Here is a 25,918-nt window from a genome sequence, read left to right as displayed (position 1 = left end):
AGTTCCTTACACTTTTTCCTGTTCTGCTTTCGAGTGTGTCAACCGCATGAAGCGCAGACGTAGAAGAAGTAGAAGCAGCGAAGCAAGAGTCACAAAGAAGAGTGCTAAGCACACAACACCGCCGAGGAAAACCGCGCCCGAAGACCTTCAAACATCAGACAACCCCTCTTGGATGACTTCCAAGTATTTTGCCTCCCGCATGTGGTGGTCGCGGGCAGACGAGCCCCCAAATTCGGCAGCTGCTCCTGTTGTCTCTTGGGCAGTGCCCTTCTTACCTTCTAACGCCTACAAGTCACCTTGGTGCTGAGGACCCTGCACCCGATGGCACTGTCCCTACGGGTGTAGAAGACAAAACGGAGCTACAGAAAAGACAGTTTTCGGCATGTCCATAGAGGTCACCCGCTCACGAGAGCCGCAAAACGCCACGCGAGCAAAGCAGCGCCATTGTTACGTCATCATCGGCATGGGGATCTTTGCAGGTTCATTGATTCCGCTGTTCACCCTCGCCGTTATCGTCTTCTCTGGCTCACACGAAAATGACAGCAATTAAACTGCTTTCATGACGCTCACAACAGACGACGGGAACACGACCGAAGACAAAGATGATTTGGAGATGCGTCGGTTGTTCCTGAAAAAACTTCAACAGACGCCTGAGGAGCACGACAACGAGAACTACGAGGTCAACGCACCCGACAACACAGCAAGCGCTGCGGTTCATAATATAGCGAAGCCGCTGGTTTTCTGCACGCCCAAAAATATCCACCACTCAATGCTCGTCGGAGTGGTGTAAATAGTGCGGTAACAAGTTTAAAGACAAGACCGACTCTTGCTTTTGCAATGCCTTACACCACCGGGAAAGACGTGCGTGACAACACCATCGGAAACTCTTCTAAAAACGGCACAATGAGCAGTATTGCGGACCAGTCACCGGGCAAATCTGCGTACAGGCTTCAGGAAACACTAATTTAAAAAATTAACCATGGCTCACAAATGCCTGTGTCGGTTTGAGCGTACTGTAGCTTCTTTGAAATTTTACATTTACCTGCGTTCGTTTTTGTAGTCGCATACTGCGGCGGTACATTTTCAGCACTGGGTTAACAGCAAGAGTTGAGTTTTCTTTCCTATAACTGATACAAGAGTTGTTTTTTCTTCTTTCATATATTTCGCTTCCCGTGGGCAGAAACAATTTACAGTGTTTATGTACAGCAGGAGGTTTCCAAGTCAAAGACTGCAGTGGGACCTCCTATAATACAAGCATCAACAAGTAAATGTTTTAACAAACAGTGGCTGCAGTATTACGTTGAAACAGACAAACGGAGATATAAAAAAAACTGACAATGCACAATTACAGTTTAAAGGCAAACAAAACAGGGGATAAAAGCAAACTGAACTCAAATGAACTGAAGATGTGCGCGTAAGCGTTTCTTGAAAGTATAAATATTCCAAGAACTTTTTCCTAAAAACGCAAATATTTCCACTCGTAAGCAACAGAAAACTTCGCAGATTGTCTACCGTAATTAGTTGGAGCTTTATGAAGTAAAACGTTGTTATGTAAGGCAAAACGCAAATATTTCCACTCGTAAGCAGCAGAAAACTTCGCAGATTGTTTACCGTAATTAGTTCGAGCTTTATGAAGTAAAACGTTGTTATGTAAGGCAAAACGAGCACAGCTCTGTAGTGGAAGTTGGTCAGCAGTAATAATTTCGAAAAGGAGCGTTTCGCTGAATAACTTGAGTGCAATGATGCAAAGATAATATTTCAACAAATTAAAAACCGACAAAATAGTGTGAGCAAGAAGCAGCGGTAAAGTCCTACAACGGGAATGACTATGAGTAAGTATCAGTGTGGCTGAATTATGGACATGTTGCAAGGGACTCAGGTGACACCCCCTCACGTTTGCATGGAGGGCGACGAATACGCCCACCAAGCCTGCACGTTTACCCCCGTGTTATGGAGCTGCACGAGGACAGTCACCCGCTTGTCTAGTTCAGGAACATAACCCAGCATTGTCGCCTTGTGAGACCGACCCTACCTTCACCTTACCCTGACCTTTCCATAGAACAACAATCTACTCCACGGCTCGTACAATCCGGCTCCTTCCCACACCCGACGCGTCTATGCAATAACAAGTGTGACTATGAATTAAAGCTTCGTACAGTGAAATTATTCTTCAACCAAAAACACGAACATGCATTATTAACCTTCGTGTTTTATAGGCTACTGTTTTAGTAAACAGAGAGATGTGTTTTCGAGATTTGAGATGTTTATCAAGCGCAACACCTAAAAATCTGCCGTAGTCCGAGCACAGAAGTTGAATCTCATTTAGGCAAATGAAAGAGTTTTCCCGGTGAGCAAATAAAAAATCTTTCTGGGATTATTTTTTGTTCAGGTCTACATAGAAGAAATCGAGATTTTGGTGCGTTAAAGGTTAACATGTTGCCCCGACCCCATGTACCTAACTATTACAATCGGCATTATGCTTCACAATAAGAGATTCTAATTTCGTATGAGCTGAAAAAACTAGTGGCATCGTCAGCATAAAGTACACTGTTCGAAAATTTTAAGGCATGGTGGAAGATCATTGATGACGATTAAAAATAAATAGCGAGTGAATTCTTTAGACGGAAAAGCGTTTGCAGATGTGTGTTCGTGCTGCTGACCGCTATGCTAGTTCACCCCGCGGAAAACGTGCTTCCTGCACCCTGGTTTTGCGCTGTACGATGACATTTTTGGTTGGCTTTAATTCCGTAACCCCTTTAATAACTGCGCTGACTCTTTTTCGGCCTTCACTTGGCCTTCGATATTTCTACTACCGTTCCAATAGGCGAAGCGCCGCATGTGCACTTTTCTGGAGCGACTTGGACTTAGAGCTTGATAGTCTACAAACTAACTAAACGAGCATTCTTCCTGGCACAAACATGTCACGGCTTAGATTCAACTGGGCTAGCGAACTGCAACGACCTGCCTGCTGGGGAGGGGGGGGGTGATTTGCGGGAGAGGAAAAGGAAAGGAAAGGCACTGGTGATATTTTGAGCTCGGCAGGGAGCTCACCTGCATACAACCCAGTGCAGGGGAAGGAAACTTGAGGGGGAGTGACAAGAAAGTGGGGAGAGACAGAGAGAGAAAGGTACAAAGTTCGTCCTAGAAAGCTTTCAGTCCGGGCACATCAGTCAGTCACTGCACACCGGGCTAAAGCCGCTCTGTGAGGCCGCTCGTCTCCAGGTAATGGAGCAGATGGGCGAAGGCTTTCTGTGGGAATCGAAGCCAAAGGGACAAAGACCTCCATGAGAGAGGGGCGACCGTGGAGATCGCTAGCTTTAATGGTGATTGATGATGTCATCATCAGTGGAAAGGACGCCGGAGAATATGCCGCCAGACTGGAAGAAGGTCTCAAGAGGCTGCGCAAGTGCAGCCTTCGCCTCGACAAAAAGAAGTGCTGCTTTGCTGTGAGACAAAAGTTTCTTTTCTGGGACACCGAATCGATCAAAATGGCACACCACCAAAGACAAAGTTCGAGCCATCATGTAGGCGCCAGCGCCAGACTGCAAGCAAGCACTTCTGTCATTTTTCGGTATGCTGACGTTCTACGACAGATTCTTTAAAAAAAACTAGCGCCTATCCACTCTGTGAATGTGGTTGGAAAGCAAAGCTGTAAACGGCATCCACAACGATTCCCATTCGACGTCACTTAAATTCACTAACTTCGCTCTACAAATCGTGAAACCATAGAGAAGTGAAATGCACTTAACCACACCCTCTATTAGTTCAAAGAGATATTCTTGCTCAGGTTAAACTAATGCATGATGTATGAACGGTGGTTGGTTGAGTTGCATTGGTGTAGCACATGAGTGGAAGCTTTTTTCATAAAATTAAAGCTCAAACCCGGTGTCACCATCTCACTTCTCCGTCTCTGCCGTCGCGGACGCAGGCGACGAGATCGGCGGCAGAGACGAAGCAGGAGCAGGAGGAAGAGGAAGAGGTGCGGAAGAAGGAAATACTTCTATTCAGATTTCTGAACGGCACAGATTTCGGCCCAGGGAAGTGGTTCCTTCTTCATGAAGCCCATATTCAGTGCGCGCCAACTGTGCTCTGTCCACCAGCTGAGCTGGGTAGGCAGAGAGGGCCTGAACAGCAGCATTTCCCATTGCTTTTTTTCGGTATTGCTTGGTAACAGCGCAAATAAAACAGGGCACAAAAGGAAGAAGGAACGGACACAGCGCTGACTTACAACTGAAATTTTATTGCGGTTGCCAGCGGTTTTGTAGGAACACTGGCAATAACAACAAAAAGGAAAAAGTAGAAAAGGAGAAGGAAAAGAAAAGTTTTTATACATGATAACATGAAAGGAATATATACATCACGTATTCCTTGGCGTGTCACGATAAGAATTTTGGGAAAGCATAAAACAAACAGTGGTCATGACGAAGCGAGATAAGTACAAATGACATAACAAAAATCATGGTCGCAATCGAACCGTGGGACAGGCCTAAGTAATCTTCATGTACCGGGAGGGGTGCGCTGCGCCAAGTACTGACACTCCTTATCTGAGAGGGAGATAGATGGAGTGCTTACGCATTGTTGTCCTAACTTTAAGATTTCGTTGGCTTCTAAAATTTCCCGAACGATTTGGTTGTCATGCTTCCCTATCACTATGCTCTGATCCAGTGCCGGCTGACATTTGGAAACACAATCGCGGCAATGTTTGGCGAGATGACCACTGAACGCTTTGGAAACGTTATAGTGGTGCTCCCTTAATCTTTCATTGAGACATCGACCGGTTTGGCCTACATACTGCTTGCCACATGACAGGGGGACAGAATAAACAACTTTTTCAGTGCAAGAAACAAACTTGTTTTCATGGTTCATTGCCAGCATGTTCATTGTTTCATGGTTCATTGCCAGCATTTCATGTTCATTGCCAGCAGACGTGGTTTTCGAGAAGCCGAGACTCCGGCTTCTCGAAAACCACGTCTGCTGGCAATATGACCCACGTGGTAACAAGCCACTCTTGCCTTACGCGTCTGCTCACACGAAACTCGTGAAAAGAGCAATTGTCAAGACCTGTCTTGGCAACGCGTTGAGGAAATCTTGCCCTCATGCCATCCAGAGCAGTTTTGAGGTGCAAACAAGGTGGCTTGTGACTGCAGGATACCCGATGGGGGTTCTGACAGCTGTTGCCGAGTCCATGTTGAAGGAAGGAAAGAAAGGGGACCAGCCTGAGGCTGCCCCCACCAAGAAAGAGCGCTTTGCGGTTATTCCGTACATACACAGAGTTGCCCATGGCCTGAAAAAAGTAGGAAGTAACGTAGATGTAAAGGTGGTATTTTCAGCCCCACTGAAACTGTCCCAAATGTGCCGAAAGGTTAATTCAGGATCGGCGCGAAGCAAGTGTACTACCAACCATGAAAACAAGTTTGTTTCTTGCACTGAAAAAGTTGTTTATTCTGTCCCCCTGTCATGTGGCAAGCAGTATGTAGGCCAAACCGGTCGATGTCTCAATGAAAGATTAAGGGAGCACCACTATAACGTTTCCAAAGCGTTCAGTGGTCATCTCGCCAAACATTGCCGCGATTGTGTTTCCAAATGTCAGCCGGCACTGGATCAGAGCATAGTGATAGGGAAGCATGACAACCAAATCGTTCGGGAAATTTTAGAAGCCAACGAAATCTTAAAGTTAGGACAACAATGCGTAAGCACTCCATCTATCTCCCTCTCAGATAAGGAGTGTCAGTACTTGGCGCAGCGCACCCCTCCCGGTACATGAAGATTACTTAGGCCTGTCCCACGGTTCGATTGCGACCATGATTTTTGTTATGTCATTTGCACTTATCTCGTTTCGTCATGACCACTGTTTGTTTTATGCCTTCCCAAAATTCTTACCGTGACACGCCAAGAAATACGTGATGTATCTATTCCTTTCATGTTATCATGTATAAAAACTTTTCTTTTCCTTCTCCTTTTCTACCTTTTCCTTTTTGTTGTTATTGCCAGTGTTCCTACAAAACCGCTGGCAACCGCAATAAAATTTCAGTTGTAAGTCAGCGCTGTGTCCGTTCCTTCTTCCTTTTGTGTCCTGTTTTATTTGCGCTGTTACCAAGCAAGACAATGTACCAACTCGCCAAGTCGTCTGTTTTGGCTTTTTTTCGGTAGTTGACGGAAAGAGAGGAGGGTGCTCAGGGCTAAAGTCACACACCCCGATTGTGGGGCAGAGTGTTCGTACTTCTGAGCAAACTTTACATTCAGCGTCGTTACGATTTCCGGTGTATTAAGGGAAGACGCATCGGGTGTGGGAAGGAGCCGGATTGTACGAGCCGTAGGGTGGATTGTTGTTCTATGGAAAGGTCAGGGTAAGGTGAACGTAGGGTCTGTCTCACAAGGCGACAATGCTGGGTTATGTTCCTGAACGAGACAAGCAGGTGACTGTCCTCGTGCAGCTCCATAACACGGGGGTAAAAGTGCAGGCTTGGTGGGCGTATTCGTTCCCCTCCATGCAAGCGTGAGCGGGTGTCCAGATGAGCTGAATGGAACCATTTAGGGAGTGGTTTTTTAGCCCACGCAGTGCAGGTCGGGACACCAAACCCGAGAGGTAATTCCGGTAGGCCTGTTGGGAATTGGTGACTATCTTACGAACCCCTGGTTCAGTGAGAGGGAAGGCGATGGCTGCCTCTTCTGCTGCCATTATGCCTTCGGTCTTGAGTGAGGCACAAGCAAGGAGGTTGGTTCTGGAGGTAGCCACGATGATGGCGTACTGCTGCCCTCGATGTTGGGAGGCGTCTGTGTATATAAGTGCATGATCCCCACCGAAGGTGGTGTTGAGCGTTTGAGCCCTTGCTTGTCGGTGACCCTCGTCATCTGAGAGGTTCATATTCCTAAGCAAAGGGAGCATCTTTATTTCTTGTCGCCAAACGTCCAGGAGTACATCACGCGGAGCGACATTCTGTGCTGCCCAACCAATCTGGTGAAAGATGCAGCGACCCGCCGCAGTTCTGCTCATTCGGAGCTTCTGGATAGACAGATTACCCTCAATCAGCTCTGTCACCGTGTTTTAGAGCCTCTTGCTAAGCTGCCTCTCTGTGGACGCACTTATGGGAAGACCAATGGTTTGCTCAACCGCCTTTTCAATCATTATATAAAGCATCTTTATCTCCTCCTTCCCGAGAAGAAGACAGGTGGTTGACGTAAGTGATTCTCGAGAGGACAAAAGCGAGGCCTCGCTTCTTGGTGGCAACTGGCCTGATCATGTGTATGATTTATTGATGATGTGATTGAGGCGCTGCAAGTATACGTCACTCTTGGTGTTGGCCTGAAGATGTAGGCCCAGGATCTTGATGCTGGGCCTAGGAGTGATGGCCTGGCCATCAACGAGTATTTGAATGTGTTCCTTGAGGTATTGTCTGGCGTGAGGGCGGACGAGAAGCAGCTGAGATTTTTTAGGGGAACACTGGAAGCCACAGGCCCATTGACGTACTAGAAGCGTGATGCGATGGGTTGGTGTGAGCTTCCTTTAATCGCTATCGCGTTGCATACAGCGAGAATGCAGGGGTCAAACCCGTATATGTCCTTGGTGAGTGCACGACTTGTCTTCCCCATCTCCGCGTGGGCTCGTAGCTAAATCGGTAAGACAACGGGCTCTTGATTTGTTACTCTGTAAGTTCCAGGTTCGATTCCTGGCGGCGCCGTAAATTCTTTTATTTGTGTGCGGGAGTTTTCTGATGACACCGATGGTCGCGAAAGAGCCCATGCGGGGTAGATGTAAAAAGCTTTGCTTTAAAACCGAGCAACAGTTGCCAGCTGTTTCTACGATCTCCTTCAAAAGGACGCTATGTGGAGATAGGAGACTCAGCACCAAGAAGCATTTGATCAACTTAAAAAATTGCTTCTCAAGCTTGCCGTACTGGCACACTACGACGAACAGAAAAGCAGCTTCTTGTGTCGTGCGACGCTTCGCAATACCGCATAGGACCTGTTTTGTCTCAACGTGATGACCAGAATAGAGACGCACCAATCGCTTTTGCATCTGGGACACTAGGGCCGGCAGAATGAAATTATGCTCAGTTGGACAGAGAAGGCCTCGCTGTAGTGTTTGCTTCTCAGAAGTTCCACAAATATATTGCAGGAAGAAAGGTAACTTTCGTCACGGATCATCAATCGCCGCTCGGCATACTGGGACCAAGGAAACCAACGGCTCAAGTCCTCTCACCACGCATGACCAGATGGTGCATCCAATTATCGGCATGTGATTACGATATTGTGTACAGGCATGGCAAGAGCCACCAGAACACAGATGCGTTAAGCCGACTACCACTGCCAGAATGCATCGATGAAATATGGCCACCAGGCAACGTACTGCTGTTCGAAGCGTTGTCGCGACCTCCGTTTACTGCTACAGAGATAGCCCGTCTGACGCAGAAAGACAACCTCTTGCGAAGACTATACAAGTCAGTGGAGGATGGCACAGTGGAAAGACTCATTGGAGATGAGTTCGCTCAATACCGACAAAGAGTGACCGCACTGGCATGTCATCGCGAGTGTCTCACACTCAGATCACGCGTGATCATACCAAGCTCTACACGATCTCACGTTCTCGCCCTTCTGCATGCTGGTCATCGAGGCACGGTAGCCATGAAGAAGTTTGCAAGGAGTTTCGCATGGTGGCCCGGAATCGACAAGATAATTGAAGGCAGTGAGACAGTGCTCTGAATGCCAATCAACGCACAAGAGCCCAACAAAAGCTGTGATTCCCACGTGGGACCATCCTAAGACACCATGGCACACACTTCATGTTGACTTCACGGAACCACTACTCGGGCGCACGTACTTGTTGTGGACGCGCTCAGCAAGTGGGTCGAAGTTCGTCACGTCACCCAGACTACATCCGCAGTTGTCATTTACGCACTCCGGAGCCTCTTCGCTACATTCGGCATTCCACGAAAAGTCGTCTGGGACAACAGTAAAGCCTTTATTTCAAGCGAGATAAAGCAGTTGCAAGCATCGAATGGCATACAAGCTATGACGTCACCAGCGTATCACCCTGCAACAAACGGGCAAGCAGAACGATACGTGGCCAAACTGAAGAGAGCACTCTTAATGGATAAACACTGCTCCATACGGTGCCGACTTTCAAGGTTCCGGTCTCAGCAGCTCACGACGGTGGACACAGCTACAGGAATGACACCTGCTATAGCAATGCTTGGTCGCGAACTTTTATGTCCCCTCGTTCTCCTCCAGCCAGAGAGAGAAACGAACACCTCAGATTACCAGTAGACACTTCAGCAATCACATCGTTTCGCAGAATGGGAAAGGGTGCTCATTCGACAGTTCTTGAGAAAGCCAGATTGGATTGAACGCGAACTTCAGCGCCACTTCGCACCACGATCCTGGCTGGTAAAAAGCGCCCTTGGAAAGGTTCGCCATCTATTTATTATTTATTATTCATTTAACATACCTACATTCGCCAAACGGCATTGTTGTAGGGGGTGCCATAGAGGAAAATAAACACAAACAATTTCAGGCTCGGCATAATGGTAACAATGAGAGAAATGCAAAGAAAGCACAGCGCGAACAGACGACAGTGACACACTAAAAAAAACTAGCGCCTATCCACTCTGTGAATGTGGTTGGAAAGCAAAGCTGTATACGGCATCCACAACGATTCCCATGCGACGTCACTTAAATTCACTAACGTCGCTTTACAAATTGTGAAACCAGAGAGAAGTGAAATGCACTTAACCACACCCTCTATTAGTTCAAAGAGATATTCTTGCTCAGGTTAAACTAATGTATGACGTATGAACGGTGGTTGGTTCAGTTGCATTGGTGTAGCACATGAGTGGAAACTTTTTTTTATAAAATTAAAGCTCAAACCCGGTGTCACCATCTCACTTCTCCGTCTCTGCCGTCGCGGACGGAGGCGACGAGGTCGGCGGCAGAGACGGAGCAGGAGCAGGAGGAGGAGGAAGAGGTGCGGAAGAAGCAAAAACTTCTATTCAGATTACTGAACGGCACAGACTGCAGCCCAGGGAAGTGGTTCCTTCTTCATAAAGCCCATATTCAGTCCGCGCCACCTGTGCTCTGTCCACCAGCTCAGCTGGGTAGGCAGAGAGGGGCTGGACAGCAGCATTTCCCATCGCTTTTTTTCCGTAGTTGACGGAAAGAGAGGAGGGTGCTCAGGGCTAAAGTCGCACACCCCGATTATGTGGCAGAGTGTTCCTACTTCTGAGCAAACTTTACATTCAGCGTCGTTGCGATTTCCGGTGTATTAAGGGAAGACGCGTCGGGTGTGGGAAGGAGCCGGATTGTACAAGCCGTAGGGTAGATTGTTGTTCTATGGAAAGGTCAGGGTAAGGTGAAGGTAGGGTCTGTCTCACAAGGCGACAATGCTGGGTTATGTTCCTGAACGAGACAAGCGGATGACTGTCCTCGTGCAGCTCAATAACACGTGGGGGAAAAGTGCAGGCTTGGTGGGCGTATTCGTTGCCCTCCGTGGTAGCGTGAGCGGGTGTCCAGATGAGCTGAATGGAACCATTTAGGGGGTGGTTTTGTTAGCCCACGCAAAGCAGGTCGGGACACCAAAGCCGAGATGTAATTCCGGTAGGCTTGTTGGGAATTGGTGACTATCTTACGAACCCCTCGTTGAGTGAGAGCCAAGGCGATGGCTGCCTCTTCTGCTGCCATTATGTCTTCGGTCTTGAGTGAGGCACAAGCAAGGAGGTTGGTTCTGAAGGTAGCCACGATGATGGCGTACTGCTGCCCTCGATGTTCGGAGGCGTCTGTGTAGATAAGTGCATGATCCCCACCGAAGGTGGTGTTGAGCGCTTGAGCCCTTGCTTGTCGGCAACTCTCGTCATCTGAGGGGTTCATATTTCTAAGCAAAGGGAGCATCTTTATTTCTTGTCGCCAAAAGTCCAGGAGTACATCACGCGGAGCGACATTCTGTGCTGCCCAGCCAATCTGGTGAAAGGTGCGGCGACCCGCCGCAGTTCTGCTCATTCGGAGCTTCTGGATAGACAGATTACCCACAATCAGCTCTTTCACCGTGTTGTAGAGCCCCGCGCTAAGCAGCCTCTCTGTGGACGCACTCATGGGAAGACCAATGGCTTTCTCAACCGGCTTTCTAATCATTATATAAAGCATCTTTATGTCCTCCTTGCCGAGCAGAAGACAGGGGGTTGACGTAAGTGATTCTCGAGAGGACAAAAGCGAGGCCTCGCTTCTTGGTGGCAACTGACCTGATCATGAGTATGATTTATTGATGATGTGTTTGAGGCGCTGCAAGTATACGTCACTCTTGGTGTTGGCCTGAAGATGTAGGCCCAGGATCTTGATGCTGGGGCTAGGAGTGATGGCCTGGCCATCAACGAGTATTTGAATGTGTTCCTTGAGGTATCGTCTGGCGTGAGGGTGGACGACAAGTAGCTGAGATTTTTTACGGGAACACTGGGAGCCACAGGCCCATTCAGTACTAGAAGTGAAATGTAATGGGTTGTGTGAGCTTCCTTTAATCGCTATCGCGTTGCAGTCAGCGAGAATGCAGGGGTTAAACCCGTATGTGTGCTTGGTGAGTGCACAACTTGTCTTTTCCGTCTCCGCGTGGGCTCGTAGCTAAATCGGTAAGACAACGGGCTCTTGCTTTGTTACTTTGTTAGTTCCAGGTTTGATTTCTAGCGATGCCGCAAATTCTGTTATTCGTTTTCGGGAGTTTTTCTGATGACACCAACAGTCGCGAAAGAGCCCTTGCGGGGTAGAGATAAAAAGCTTTGCTTTAAAACACGTTTCATATTATGTGACCATGCTGAAGTGCTGCCAGGGATTCGCATACAGAGACTATAGCGGAAATAGCGGATAAATGCAGATAACTGCGCGCACTAAAAAAATAGCAAGAAACCATTCAAGTCATGTTGTGCTCGAGCGAAAGTGCTGCCACAGTGCAGCGGAAAACAGTTCAGTGGGGGCGGCAACAACAGTGTCGGGTAGGGCGTTCCACTCTTTATTAGCCCGGGGGAAAAATGACGCTTGGAATGTATATGTACGGCAATAACATTCGGCAATTTTTTTACTGTTGTCCCTTCGTCCAGATACATACCTGGGCGGATGAAGGTACAGATTTCGATCTATTGCCACCTCCTCACACACAATGTTTCGAAAATAAACACCTAGAAAAGGTTCGTCATTGTTGTGGAGTGTCCCATGAAATACATCATTTAAGGTCTGTTACGCTAATTCTATAACTGTAAAAGTTAGTAACAAATCGTGCAGCACAATTTTGAATTGGCTCCAGTTTATTTATAAGGATCTTAGTGTTGGGGTCGCATACAACCAGAGCATACTCTAAAATCGAACCTACGTAAATGAGTACAATATTTGTTTGACGTCTTGAGGAGCCTTATTAAACTTTTTTGTAATGAAGTTACGAACACGTCCAGCATTTGGGGTGATGCACCCAACATGTTTATTCTGTGAAAGGTCTGATGAAAAGAATACACTAAGATATTTAGCGTGATCTACTTTTTCAATTGGAATGCTGCCTAAGTGGTAGTTTGGATAATGTTAGCCCGCTTTCTGCTGAAGTTAATATGGCTACATTTTTGGGGGATTAGGGTTCATGTGCCACGTATGGCCCAGGCAAGGATTCGGTCAAGGTCACACTGTAGGGAGGAAGCATCAATGTTATTTTCTATGTCCCTATAAAGCACGCAATCATCCTCGTATAGCCTTATTTTGGATGTAATGTTCACGGTTATGTCATTGCGGTATATGAGAAATAAATGTTGTTCTAAAACAGATCCTTGCGGCACCCCCGAAGTGACAGCCGCGAGATCTGACTCAGAGCCATTGATAACCACTTTTTGTGAACGACCCGACGGATAATTTCGCACCCAGCCAAGCACGGGATCAGGAAGGTCAAGGTAGGACATCTTAAGGAGCAATAGAGAATGGGGGACAGTGTCGAAGGCTTTTTAAAGTCTAATAAAATGCAGCGAACGTGTTTGCCAGCGTCAAATGAAGAAAAAATATCGTGGGAGAACTCAACCAACTGGGTGAGACACGAAAAGCTCGCAAGAAAGCCATGCTAGGCATGGTTGAAAAAATTGTTCGCCTCTATGGTAAAAAATGGTTGTGTATAACAGATGTTCTAATGTTTTGCAACACACACTAGTTAGGATAATGGGTCTGTAATTTTGTGCATGTTTATGGAGACCCCCTTTATGAACTGGAGTGACATTCACAGTTTTCCAGTCCCAAGGAAGGTCACTGGAATCAAGAGACAATCGAAACAAAACAACAAGGTATCTAGAAATCACAGAAGCACATGTTTTGAGAACATAGCACGGGATATCGTCTGGTCCAGTGGCTGAGTTTGACTTTAGCTTAGACAAGAGTTTACACACTCCCTCATAGGACACTCAGATTTCTGGCATTACTTCAATATAGTTTGGATCGGGCAAAGGATGGACGTCAGTGATAGGGGCGGAGAATAATGACTTAAAATAGTCATTGAAATGATTAGCTTTTTGAATATCATCTGTGATTTCACCCTGGGAACCTGATATTGGTGGTATTGAACCTTCCCCCTTGCCATTAGATTTCACAAACTTCCACATCTCTTTAGGACTTTGTTTGAGCTTGTTACCCAACGATGAAAAAAATGCATCTTTTGCTACCTTGATCTTCAGCCTAATTTCTTTTTCTAATGCATCAAGAGTGCAAAACAAGTCTTCATTCCTGTCAGCTCTATACCTGCGAAAAAGTCGGCACTTTTTATTTAGTAGAGCATTAACTTCCCTGGTGAACCAGGGATCGGTTTTTTAGGTGTATTAGAAATAGTTTTAGTTGGGATATAAGAATCAATGAGGTCCAATATACCTTGTCCTTGAAAAATTTCCAAAGCCGATCTATGTTATATGTTAAGCTAAATTCGACAAACACCTGAAAGTACTCTTCCAGGGCCAGTATCACTAGGCCGTAGTTACCCCTTTGGTACATGAACACTTTACGCGGATATCCGATAACAGGTAACGGACGAACACATGCGATGGTTGCTCACATCGCATCATGGTCACTTAATCCAGGCACAGGACATATGGATTGCACTGAATCGTCCGAGTTCGAAAAGAAGAGATCAAGCATTGAAGCGCAATCCCCGTATCGCCTTGTCAGGAAGTCCACATATTGGTACATTTCGTTAGTAGCTATCAGATTGGTGAATTCTTGGGAAAGTCCCGAGCTAGAGGATGGTACGGGGGACATATCTACCCAGGTGATCTGAGGCATATTAAAGTCCCCCCAAGTAAAAACTTCGTTTTCAAGTTCTGAACTTCTTGAGATATTATGTTAAACGGCATTAAATAAGTGTCGCTAGGGCTAGGCTAGAAGGAACCAAACGCGATATTTTCGCCGTCATGGAGTGAAACCTTGCACCAAACTGATTCGCAACCATTGGCACGAGCCAGAGGGGTATTGGGTAAACTTTTATCCACGAGAAGAAAAAATTACGCCCATCTTCCCGCGAGGGAACCCTGATGTGATGCGACGCATCGGGGGGTTCAATTGGTCGTAACGTTGCCTTGAGCGTTTGCGCTGACGCTGGTATTGTATTGTGTCAGCCCACTCGCTGAAGGGACCGTCGCTTCCATCACGTCTTCATCGGAAGAATCAAGTCAAGCACGGAATCGTCAAGCAAAGGCACGCGGCGTCGAACGAGAGTGAGCGCTGACTGAACCGCCGCAGCGCGCTACCCGCTTTATATTCACAGCGCCTGAAGGAAAGGAGACAGCGGAGGAGAGTCGCGCATGCGCGCACATGCGCGCCGGAGCAGACGCGCGTGGAGCGAAGCGCGCGCACGCAGCTGTTGTTTATGATAATGAGGCGGAGGGAGAGTGTTGCGCACAGTTCTCGGAGAGAAGAGCGGAGGAGAGGTGCGCATGCGCAGGTGGCGTGCGGACGCTGCCGACGCAGGAGGGACATGCCTCAGAGCAAGAGATGCGTCGCATTTAAAACGCCCCCACCGTGCGCATCATCTCAAACACATCAGGAAAGCGAGCCAGAGAAGATACCAATGGACTGGAGCACCGCAGACGATTTCGCTGACACAACGCAAGAGACTCCATCGAGTTCTGCTGATCCATTGCAACCGGACTCGCTGGATACTCCAGACGTTTCCTCTCAACCATCGACCTCGATGTCTCAAGCAAATACTTCCCGCCAACTGCAACCACCCGAGGCTAGGCAGCCTCCAGACCACTATGTTCCTACAGAATGTTCCTATGTTCCTATGTTCCTATGTTCCTCCAGACTGCTCATGTTCCTACCTCTTGAGTTTTAATACATCATCTGCAGCCATCCACGGTTGTGCAGACGCAACAGCGACGGTGGAGATCGCTAGCTTTAATGACGATTGTGAGAAGGAAGAAGCAGCTCGAGCGAGCCGTCTACGTGACGATCGGTATCGATGATGATACTGTGATAGGTGCAGCAGCAATAACGATACCAAAGTTTCTGCACTTCCTTTTGGGTTGGCGCAGGCCCCTCCGAGAAGAGAAGGTCCTCCATGCCGCCGTTGGGAAGGCCTTGACACTGGAGCGCTCGTTGCAGCTCTGCTCCCGGTCCCGCGTGGTGGGGGCAGAAGCAGAGTAGGTGTTCCAGCCTCTCTGGTTCCGGACAGTCCACACATGTAGGGGAGTCCTTGCGACAGTGTCGCTGAAGGCGCTCCGCCACATTGCAGCAGTCGAGCAGCATGCGGAGAAGCAGGCAGCAGGCACCCCTGCTGGTGCATGCAGGCAGCAGCTGCGGCACCAGGCCACTCACAACCCAAGGGGTCGCGGTGCGTCTGCACCATAAGGGCCAGGGCGGTGTGGGCCTCGTCGAAGGCGGTAACGTCTTGGGAAACTGGGGTGCCCTCTCCTGGTGGGCTTCCCTGGCTCGGGCGTCGGCGTCCTCGTTGCCGCGGGTGCCACTTTGGCCCGGCAGCCAGTGGAGCCGCAGGTCGCAGCCTCGGGAGGCCACAGTGTGCAGCTTGACTGCAAGGGAGCGCTCCAGGTAGCCGCTGCTTTTGGTGGGCTGGTCGTCCGCGTGTAGCTGCAGCAGAGCAATCCTGGGACCGCAAAGATGACCACCCCAGGGTGCTTCTGGGTCCCCCTCTCGACGTGGAGGTCGGCGACCAGGAGCAGCGCTGCCAGCTCCGCCCGTGTGGAGGAAGTGGGGAAAGACAGGCGGCAGCTCTGGCTGGCTCCCAGCTCAGGCACCAGCACGCAGCCTCCCCCTCACACATGCTGTGCTTGACGGATCTTTCCATGAAAAGATTCAGGTAGCTGCTCAGCTCGTCCTGTAGCAGTGCGTCCGCCTCGTGGCGGATGGCCTGGGGCGGTGTAGTCCACTTGTTGGGGACCCCGCGGGGGGTCGTGGTGATCTGCAGGGTCTCTCCAGTGTCTTAGTGGGGGCTCCAGGCGGGGTCGGTTCGGCATCTCGATGCCCTCCTCAAAGATAGTGAGCAGCGGTCCCATGTGCGAGTTGGGCCGGCTATAGAACCTCTGCAGGAGCGCAGCCCCGTCGCGGGCGGACAGCAGGCGCTGGATGTGCCGCAGCCCCGACTGCAAGGCCCGCATCTCGATGGGCAAGGTGCCCGCCTCGGTGTAAGTTCCCGCCACCGGGGACGTGGAGGGGAGGCCCAGGCAGAGGCAGATGGCGCGGCGCTGGTTGATATCCAGCTCCTGCCAGCGTCGAGCTCCCAGATAAGCGAGTGGAAGCGCGTACAGCACAGGTGTGGAGGCCATGCCTTGGGACACGCGCTGCGCCACTTGGTGTGAGCAGCCATCATAGGTCGGCAAAACACAAAGAACTCACTCAAACTCAATCACATTTTTTTTATTTACGCTGTACTCAATCAAACTCAGACTGAAAAAGTTCGTCTGTTCACAAAATCACTCGTACTCACTCATCTAATACTCATTTGTAATCGTACTCACTTGTACTCATACTCATTTGTCCTCACGAGTATTCGTACTCAATCTGTACTCATCAGTACTGAAGCTGTACTCATAAGTACTCACTCTGTACTCATGAGTACTCAATGAGTACTACTGCTCATGGGTACTGCTCATGAGTACTACTTATTCTGCACTCACGAGTACTACTCATTCTGCCCTCACGAGTACTACTCATTCTGCACTCATGAGTACTACTCGTTCTGCGCTCATGAGTACTCAATCAGTACTCATGAGTACTCAATTTGTAGTACTCACGAATAATCAACTTATCTGCACTGTTAGCTAGGTCGTAGCTCGAATGAAAGACTAAGTAGAAAAAATAAATTGTTTAATTGATTAGAAAAACGCAGGTTACATATAAATCAGGACAGAGGAAGAAAACGTCTGACGCGGTGCACTGTCGTTGGGCGACTTACTGTGCGAAGGCAAGTACACTGTTGAGAAAGCGAAACGGAACGTAAGCACTCGCGTTGCGCCTGGCGTCTCGTCTTGTTCTCAGGCCGGGTCGGGCTCAGAGAAGCTCGGGGCTTCTCGGTGCTGCCGTGGCCGTAAACTGCGTTTTTCTGCGTGTCTTCGGGTGGCAGCTTTTGTCATCCGTTTTCGTTTCCGGGCGCGCTGATACGTATCCTAATTATGCTCTGAATCTGAAATGCGCCTGCCCCCAGGCACAATGAAGCGTTCCCGTAGATTGACGTCCGTTCGTATCCAGATCACTGTCCGCTTGTTCACAGATGCTCGATGCTGGCGTTTGTTTTTTGTTGTTCCAGATACTAGAAACTTCGTTAAGAGGGTGCTCGTCTCGTTGAGTTTCGGTTTATTTCAAATCTGCTTGATTTTATTGTGTGTGTGCCGTGGAATTCACTTCGTCAGACCAGAACTTGACAGTGTTTACGGCGTTGCGTTGGTTGCGCCGCTTCCGTCGGCGATTGTGTTCGTGTAGCTCGTCGCGTGCTTGATGCATGTGGGGACGTAGACGTCTGGTTTGTCCGGTGGCGAGCTGCGCTGTGTAGGGATGGCATAGTTCGGCGTGTTGAGGACGTTGCTTGAATTGACGCGTGCGTTGCGTATGGTGCGGGAGCCGTTTGGCTTTTCGTTTAATGTGTGGTAGTGGGGCGTTTTCGTAGGGTGGCATGGCTGATCGGTCAAAGTCGTTGCGGCTCCGTGCTCGCAGTCGCCGTGGTTGTTTCGGAAGCGAAACCGTTGTGGTGGGGAATCGGGCGTAGTTCGTGCCGTCCGTTCGGTCCCACATTCCTCGGCGTCGCAAGCGTGACTTCATCGTCAGGGCATTCGATGCTTCGTCTGGATCGGGTTCATTCGTTGCCGTTCTTGCCGTGTCCGTGTCGTCGCTCAGGACCTCATCTTTTGCCCGTTGTTTCGAGAACGCTATAATCGCTATCTCTCCCATACAAGCAGGCTCCGTTTATCGCGAGTCCGCTTGCTCGCGGTTGCGTCCTCTTGTACGAAATGGTGTTTGTCGTGTGAGTCTCGATCGGAGCGCGGGTGCTGGTGATCTTGTTAATTCTGGCTCGGACATGCCGCATGCGCTGGCCGTGTCATTGCTCGTTGACGGACCTACTTGCACGAGTGTCATGTCGTTCGTCCGCTGGACTAGGGAGGGAGCAGCGGGTGTCGGAGAGCTCGTACTTTCCGGTAGAGTTGAACGGCGTGCGCTGGGTCTTTTGCTTGTGGCCAGGTGATTTCTGCGGTTGTAACATTCGCTGGCCAAGTCCGGATAGCACCTGCAGTGGGAGCGGAGGATGTCGCGAAGAGCAGTTTTCTCCGTGTGTGCTGGCTTGGTGGCGTTCCGTGCGTTGTGCATTTCGTTCTCCGTGGTCAGCTCCACTGGTTCAAGGTGGATGTCGTTCGTCCCTTCTGGTGCGTTTCGTGCGCTGTGCGTCTCGTTTTATCTGGGAAACTCCCTATAATTGGTGTGCGGTCGTTCGCCACGTATGGTGCATTTCGGGCGCCGTGCGTCTTGCTCGCTTGTCGTGGCCATATCCACCAATCCGGATGCGATGTCGTTGGTTGCGTGAACCCGCGCTGGGACAGCACGTGCGGAAAATGTACGTACCGGCTCCGTTGCGTTCCGTGCTGTCAGCGTTCCGTTCGTGTACTTCTGTACCGGAAGAGCGGGTGCCAGGAACGTGGTGCCTTCTGGCTCGTGCGCGCTGCGTACGTTTCGCGTTTCGTTGCTCGTTGCTGGAATGACCTGCGCATGGGCGATGTAGCTCGTGGGCGATGCAGCAGAGCAACGTGTGTTCGTGATCTCGCCAGAAATGCACTGACCTTCGATGCGTCTCCGTAGTCGTGGCGATTACCTGGGAAAGGTCCGGTGAGCACGAAATCACAATTTTGCATGCGTCGTCTCGTTCATGTGCGTGCCGTCGTGCATTCTGCCTGTGCTCGGATCTCGTGCTGTCCAGGCACCGTGGAAAACGTGCGGCCGACTCTCGCCAGTTGTCTCAGAAAACTTTCTCGTTCATCGCGCAGCCTTCTCCTCTCAAACAGCGCCGCTTGCAGGGTCCTCTGCCGTTTGTTGTCTGAGGCAGCCTGAAGTAGCGTTGGCACATTCATTCGTTTGGAGAGATGGCGACGTTCTTCGTTGCCCTTTAGAAGACGCAAGATGATGTCGTCCTTACGGCCAGAGTAGGGTAGCCCTCGTAATCGTAGTGCGCTCACGAACTGCTGTTTCTTCGTAGAGCATCGGACGTAGCGTTCCGTTGAAGTCAGCACTGTGTCGACCACCGCTGGCGTGGAGTGCGTCGGTGCCCCATGTCTGCGTGCTGCACTCTCGTAGTCGTGGTGCGGTCCGTCCAGGTTGTTCGTCCGTTCGTCCTCCGCTCGGCCTTAAATCATGATCCTGTCGACTGCAACATCTTAGCTACGTCGTGGCTCGAATGAAAGGCTAAACAGAAAAAATAAAATGTTTAACTAATTAGAAATACTGAGATTACATATACATCAGGACAGAGGAGCCCGAGAAGAAAACGTCTTACGGTGCATTGTCGTAGGGCTTCCCACTGCGCGAAGGCACGTACACGGGAGGGAGCGAAACGGGACGTACGCGCTCGCGTTTTGAATCGCGGGCTGAATCGCGGCTGAATCGAGGGGCAGTTGGCCAGTTGTAGAGAGGGCGCATTATGTACATGAAGCTACTTAACGGCGACCCCAGTAGCTCCCATGTGTACAGCGGGGCGTGATATTAAGTTGCAATAATGAATTATCTTTATGGCGGACACAGGCAGACAGACTGACAGGCCAACATTGTTGCGCTCAAGTGGCCAAAGAAAGACTATCGTCTTTAAATCCATCTGGAAAGAGACGCTGCCGCCGCTGTTCCGAATTCTGCGAACATTGCGCAACCGTACCCCTCGCAACCGCCGCCAGCCCGCAAAGTAAGAGATAAACAGAAAGACGAAAACCGGCTAGCTCGCGAAAAGCCAAAGAGGGAGGTCCCGCCGCAAAAAAGGGACAGGACGGGCGCTACGCGTCGTTGTGTCTATTTCCGCTAACAGCTAGGCCAAAACCCACACGGGTCTGATCTTACTCACTAATTTTTCTATGCTTGTGTGTGCGGTTAACCAGAGCGCCCGACACAAATTTGCTGCATCTGGCCACGCGCCGACGGTGGGCCCGATTCGCGCCTCGGTCAGCCAGCCCGCGGCAGACGTGCCGCAACTGGCGGCACACGGCGCCGCCGACTCTACTCTCCTTTTCCCATCGAGACGGCCGCACCAAATCATGCTTGGGACGACCGGCCCGCAAAAGACACGCAGCGACGAGTAGACTCTGGAGACGGCGCCGCTGAGTCGCCTCCCCTTTCCCATTCGTGGCTCTGCTGACGCAATCACTTCGCCTGCATTCGCCGGATTCAAACTGCGGCCAGTGATAGTCCTGATTGGAAAGATTCGAACTGCACGCGGCTGCGGCGGAACCCCGGGGGTATAAAACCAGCCCTGAAGCAGCGGCTGTGCGGCGGCATTTCATCGGAGGCACCGAGTTGAGAAGTGCCTTTGTGCGAGCCATGTAACGCTTTTGCTACCTTTGTATATACAGTCAAACCCGACTATATCGAACCCGTTTACATCGAATTATCCCATATATCGAACAATTATTGTGCACTATAATGTTACCGGGAGAATATATAGCAAAAAGTACGGCTACATCGAACAAAAAAGGCAGCCGCAACCTATATATCGAACTTCGGCAGCGCAAGATTGCCCTCGAAGTTGACTTTCCCGCGCGGCAGCTGGGCGAGCTGCCTACGCCTCCTCCCCCAGTTTGAAAAGTCACTTAGCCCAAGCGCTCGCGCTTTCGCTCGCTCTGACAGCCACCCCCTGGAAATAGTGGTTGGACCACACTCTCCCGCTGTCTCGCCAGTCTCGCGCGGCGGGCTCTCTCTCCCCTCGCTTCTACGCATGCTTCCTTTTTCGTGTTTTCGCGGTTGACGACGCATCGGTACGCCTTGTTCATCTGCCCCATTTGCGATGGCTGCTGTGAAGCGGCAGAACCTGCCAATTTCCACAAAGCTCGAAATTATCAAGAAAGTTGAATGCGGGGAAAAGAAGTCTGATGTCGCGGCGGAGTACAGCATACCGAGAAGCACGCTAAGCACCATTTTAAAGAACTGCTCTTCACGCTCTTCACACTCTTCATGCTCTTCACGCGCTGAGCGTTCTTCGCCGCCACTGCGCGGCAATAGAAGGCTGTGGGCTCAGCTGTTTCGAGTCACTTGACAATGTTGAAAAGTGTGTGCTCAACAATGCTTCGAAAATGATGAAGCAAAAGAAGATCGGAGACTATTTCTCGCGCTAGTGTGCCCGCGGAGCATGTATCTTGCAAGTAAACAACAGTTAGTGATGATGTACGTTCTGTGCATTGTCAAATTCTTTAAACATTATATATCGAATTATAAGATATATCGAACTAATGACCGTTTTTTGCGAGTTCGATATATCCGGGTTTGACTGTATTGTATATGAATGCAGCTTAAAATCACCCTCGGCTCGACAACTTCATCGCTCGCCTCTGCGCCGCGTCGATGGCGGACTGAGAAGGGCAACGTCGCAACATCTATGCATCTGTATTGTTGACCTGTGGCTTTTGTATCGATGTTGTACAACGCGCCCCTTATGTAACACCCCCCTGTGGGGTCTTTAAGGAAATACAGTCAAGTTAATCGAAAACGCACGTGCCACCGAGCAGTGAGGACGTGTTCTTCTTCGCTCCGTGATTTCGGCGACTCGAACTACGGTTTTCGTGCCCGTGTCTAGTGTTTCGCGCCACTATGCGGCAGTTCCTTTAGGAACTAGCCCAGATAGACTGCGCGAAGATGTCTACGGGCGGCAGCCTGCCCCCGCCTTCGACCAGCGCATCGGCCGCGCCGGAGCACATGTTACGTCGTCGCTCGAACAGTTTCGGGTGTTCCCGCAGCCTCGCGAGGCTCATGGCCTCCTACAAGGACATTCTTCAGCAGCAGCAGCGTGCCCAGCAGCTAGTGAGGATGCTTCAAGGCAAGCCTGCATCTGTGCTCGTCGCGCACCATGCCGAGCCGACCCAGGTTACGGCCGATGTTTGCGCTGCCACACCACCCCCCATGTGTGTCGGTGCAGTGAACTATTCGCAAGAAAACCCCGCCGCAACCATGGAGGAGCCAATGGTCGAGACGGCGCTCCTCACGCGCCCGCGGGACGTCTCGGATGGCTCGGATGACGAGCGCGGGGCCAACGACGCCATGCCGAAGGAGAATGGCCCAGTGGCGGCCATTGCTCGCTCCTACAAGCGCCGGGGCCGGCTCGGGGAAGCCGTCGATGCGTCACGAGCCCATGTGACCACCGCGGCCATCCTTGCCCCTCTCCCGTCAGACGACATGGCTCGCCCGGGTGAGCTTCCACCGGCTTCCGCCCCCCTCCCAGTGGCGCCACGAGCCACCGTGCATCGGCGTTCGCCTCAAGCACCACCGCCGCTGCCTTCCCTGCTGATCCGGCTGACGCGCAAGATGGCGGCACCCAGGACAACAAATAGCCGAGTGGGCCCTTCCCCATGGAGACCGCGACCTGCGGCGGCTCTTCAGGTGACTCCTCGGCATCGGAACTTTCCCCCGGACATCGTGAAGGCCAGTGGACCATCCAGCAGAGCAAGGCAGTACGACGGAAGGCCAGGAAAGTGGCCGCTCGGCGCCCGATTGCGCAGCCGGCCGCCGGTACCTGCCTATTCCGTCCCACAGACCGAGCCGCCTCCTTCCTCACGACATCGAGGGAGGTCATCGCCCGTGAACTCGCCGCCTACCCCGGGGTGTCCCAGGTTAGAATGAACACCCGGCTGAACGTGGTCGCGGTTGACGCTGAGACGGACGAGTGTTTGGCTGCCCTCCTGGCCACTCAGAGTGTGGCTGGGAATGCTGTCCGAGCCGGCCGCCCCGCCAGTCGAGGCAGGAGCCGCGGTCTCGTTTTTGGTGTTGACCGTCAACTCACCGTCGAGGAGATCCAGGCCAACATCGACTGTGAGGTGGCGGTGAGGGGTGTGGCACGGAAGGCTGATGGGGCTGTGCTGATCACGTTTGCGGCCCCTTGCCCCCCCCCTCGTTTGTGGCTGTGTACAAGCTGCTGCTGCCTGTACGTGGTTGTCGGCCGCGGCCCACGCAATGTGCGCGCTGTGGTCGACTGGACCATGTGACAGCCTGCTGCAAGACAAACAGAGGTGTGCTCGCTGCGGTGGGGGCCACGCCGCGCAGCAGTGCCCTGCCTCTACCCCACGCTCCACCAACTGCAGTGGCCCGCACCCCGTCACCGACCCCCGCTGCCCCCGCTGGCAGCACGAACGCAAGGTGGTCACAGCCATGGCACGCGCACCACATCCAGTACCCCGAGCGGAGGCCGCAGCGTCAGTCCGCACTGAACAGCCACCAAGCTACGCGGAGATGGCCAGGCGACGTTCTAGCCAGCAGCAGGCCAGCCGCCAGCTGCAGCAGTGTCCTGCCACCCAGGGACGCCAGCAGCAGCAGCAGCCTCCAGCTACCCAGGGACGCCAACAGCAGCCACGCAAGCCAGCCGGGCGCCCACCTGCCCAGCCGTCCGCACAAACAGGGGTGGAGCAGCTGCCTGCAGCTTCAACCGCAACTGGTCAGGACCAGTTGGTGCCCATCCTTCTTGCCCTGGTGCACAGCCTGGTGGGTCACCTGCCTACTGAGGACCCCGCACGCCTGGCGGCCACTGCTGCCCTGGCACACCTGCGCCCCCCGCCCCCAAGCATGGCTAACAGACCCTGTAGGACCGGCCAGCGGCCACGCATCTTGCAGTGGAACTGCAACCACTTGGGGCCTCGCCACGCGGAATTGGCAGAGCAGCTGCTGCGGGAGCACTTCGACGTACTGGCGCTGCAGGAGACCAACGTCTGTGGCAGCACCCTGCGGCTTCCGGGGTACGTGTGCCACGCCAGCGCAACCAACTGCAGCCTGCGCTCTTGCACCAGCCATCCGTGCCAAGACGCCAGCCACCCACCAGGCAAGTCCCAGGCAGCTGTCTACGTTAGGGCTGTGCTCAACAGTGCTCCAGTGAACCTGGACTCGATCGTGGATGGCCTCATGGAGTGTGCCGCTGTCACAGTGCGCATGGGGTCCACGGACACCACTGTGGCCAGCGTCTACGTCCGTCCAACGCGGCCCTGGGATGCCACAGTAGTGGGACGGCTGCGCGCCCACCTGGGCCCGTACGTTGTCGTGTGCGGAGATTTTAACGCGCACAACTCAGCCTGGGGCAGCCCCCGCACCACCCGCAGGGAACGGGAGTTACTCGATGCTACCACAGCCTGCGGAATGCTCGTGGCCAACACAAGCAGCCCCACCTTCACCCGCCCTGGTCCCTTGGGCACGGTCCAGCTGTCTCACATTTACGTCACACTGGTGTCTCAGCGGTGTGCCTACACCTGGGAAACCGCCACGAGTACCTGGGGATCTGACCACTACACCATCCTGGTCACCCCCAGGGGCGATCGCAGGCGGGCAGACACCAGGGTCTACGCCGTTACCAACTGGACTGCCTACCGCAAGGAGATGGCAGAGCGTCTGGAGGACCCAGAGCCCGATTTCCTGGCAGCTGTCGTGCAGAGCGCCAACAAGGCGACATTGCGGGGGGAGGTACCCCTCTACACGGCACTACCGGACCTGGCGCTCCTAAGACTCCGGGCCAGGCGCAACCAGCTGCAACGGCGGGCCATCCGGAGCAGGCATCCGGAAGATTGGACGGCGTACCGACGGGTGGATGCACAGTGCAGGAGGAGAGCCAAGCAGCGGCAGAGGCAGAGCTGGGAGTCGCTCTGCTCCTCCATGGACTCACGTAGAGATCCGGCCAAAGCTTGGAGAGTCTTCCGGGCTCTTCTCCAGCCTTCCGTCACCAACCGGCACCCCCTGCTGGCCTCCGCCATTTCCTTGCGCATCACTGAGGAGGCCTTGGCAGAGCGGCTAGACGACCAGTTCACCCCGGCTCTACCCGCCGCTGAAGTCCAGGTGCACGTGTTTCCGGTGGCTCCCCAGGACCCGCAAGTGGTGGCCGTTTGCAGTGGTGACATCACACTCTGGGAACTGCGGGCCGCCCTGGATCGATGCCCCAAGCGGCGAAGCGCCCCTGGTATTGACGGGGTGACATACCAAATGCTCCGGAACCTGGACATCACCCAGCTGCAGCCGCTGCTACAGCTCTTCAACCAGGTCTGGAGGGAGGGCAGCCTTCCACCTACTTGGCGGGTGGCCCTAGTCAGGCCGATGCTGAAGGTTGGTAAGCCGCCCACCGAGCCTATCGTACCGGCCGGTCTCCCTGACGTCCGTGGCTGGAAAGCTGATGGAGAACACGATCCTGGCCCGCCTCCAGTGGATTGCTGATCGTCGGGGCGTCTTCAAGGAGCAGCAAAGCGGCTTCAGGCGCCACCGCTGCACGGCTGAC

The sequence above is a fragment of the Haemaphysalis longicornis genome, unplaced genomic scaffold (genome assembly GCF_048455015.1).
Source record: "Haemaphysalis longicornis isolate Haplotype H1 unplaced genomic scaffold, Haemaphysalis longicornis Haplotype H1 scaffold_182, whole genome shotgun sequence".
NCBI lineage: Eukaryota > Metazoa > Arthropoda > Arachnida > Ixodida > Ixodidae > Haemaphysalis > Haemaphysalis longicornis.
Note: the sequence above shows the minus strand (reverse complement) of the source record.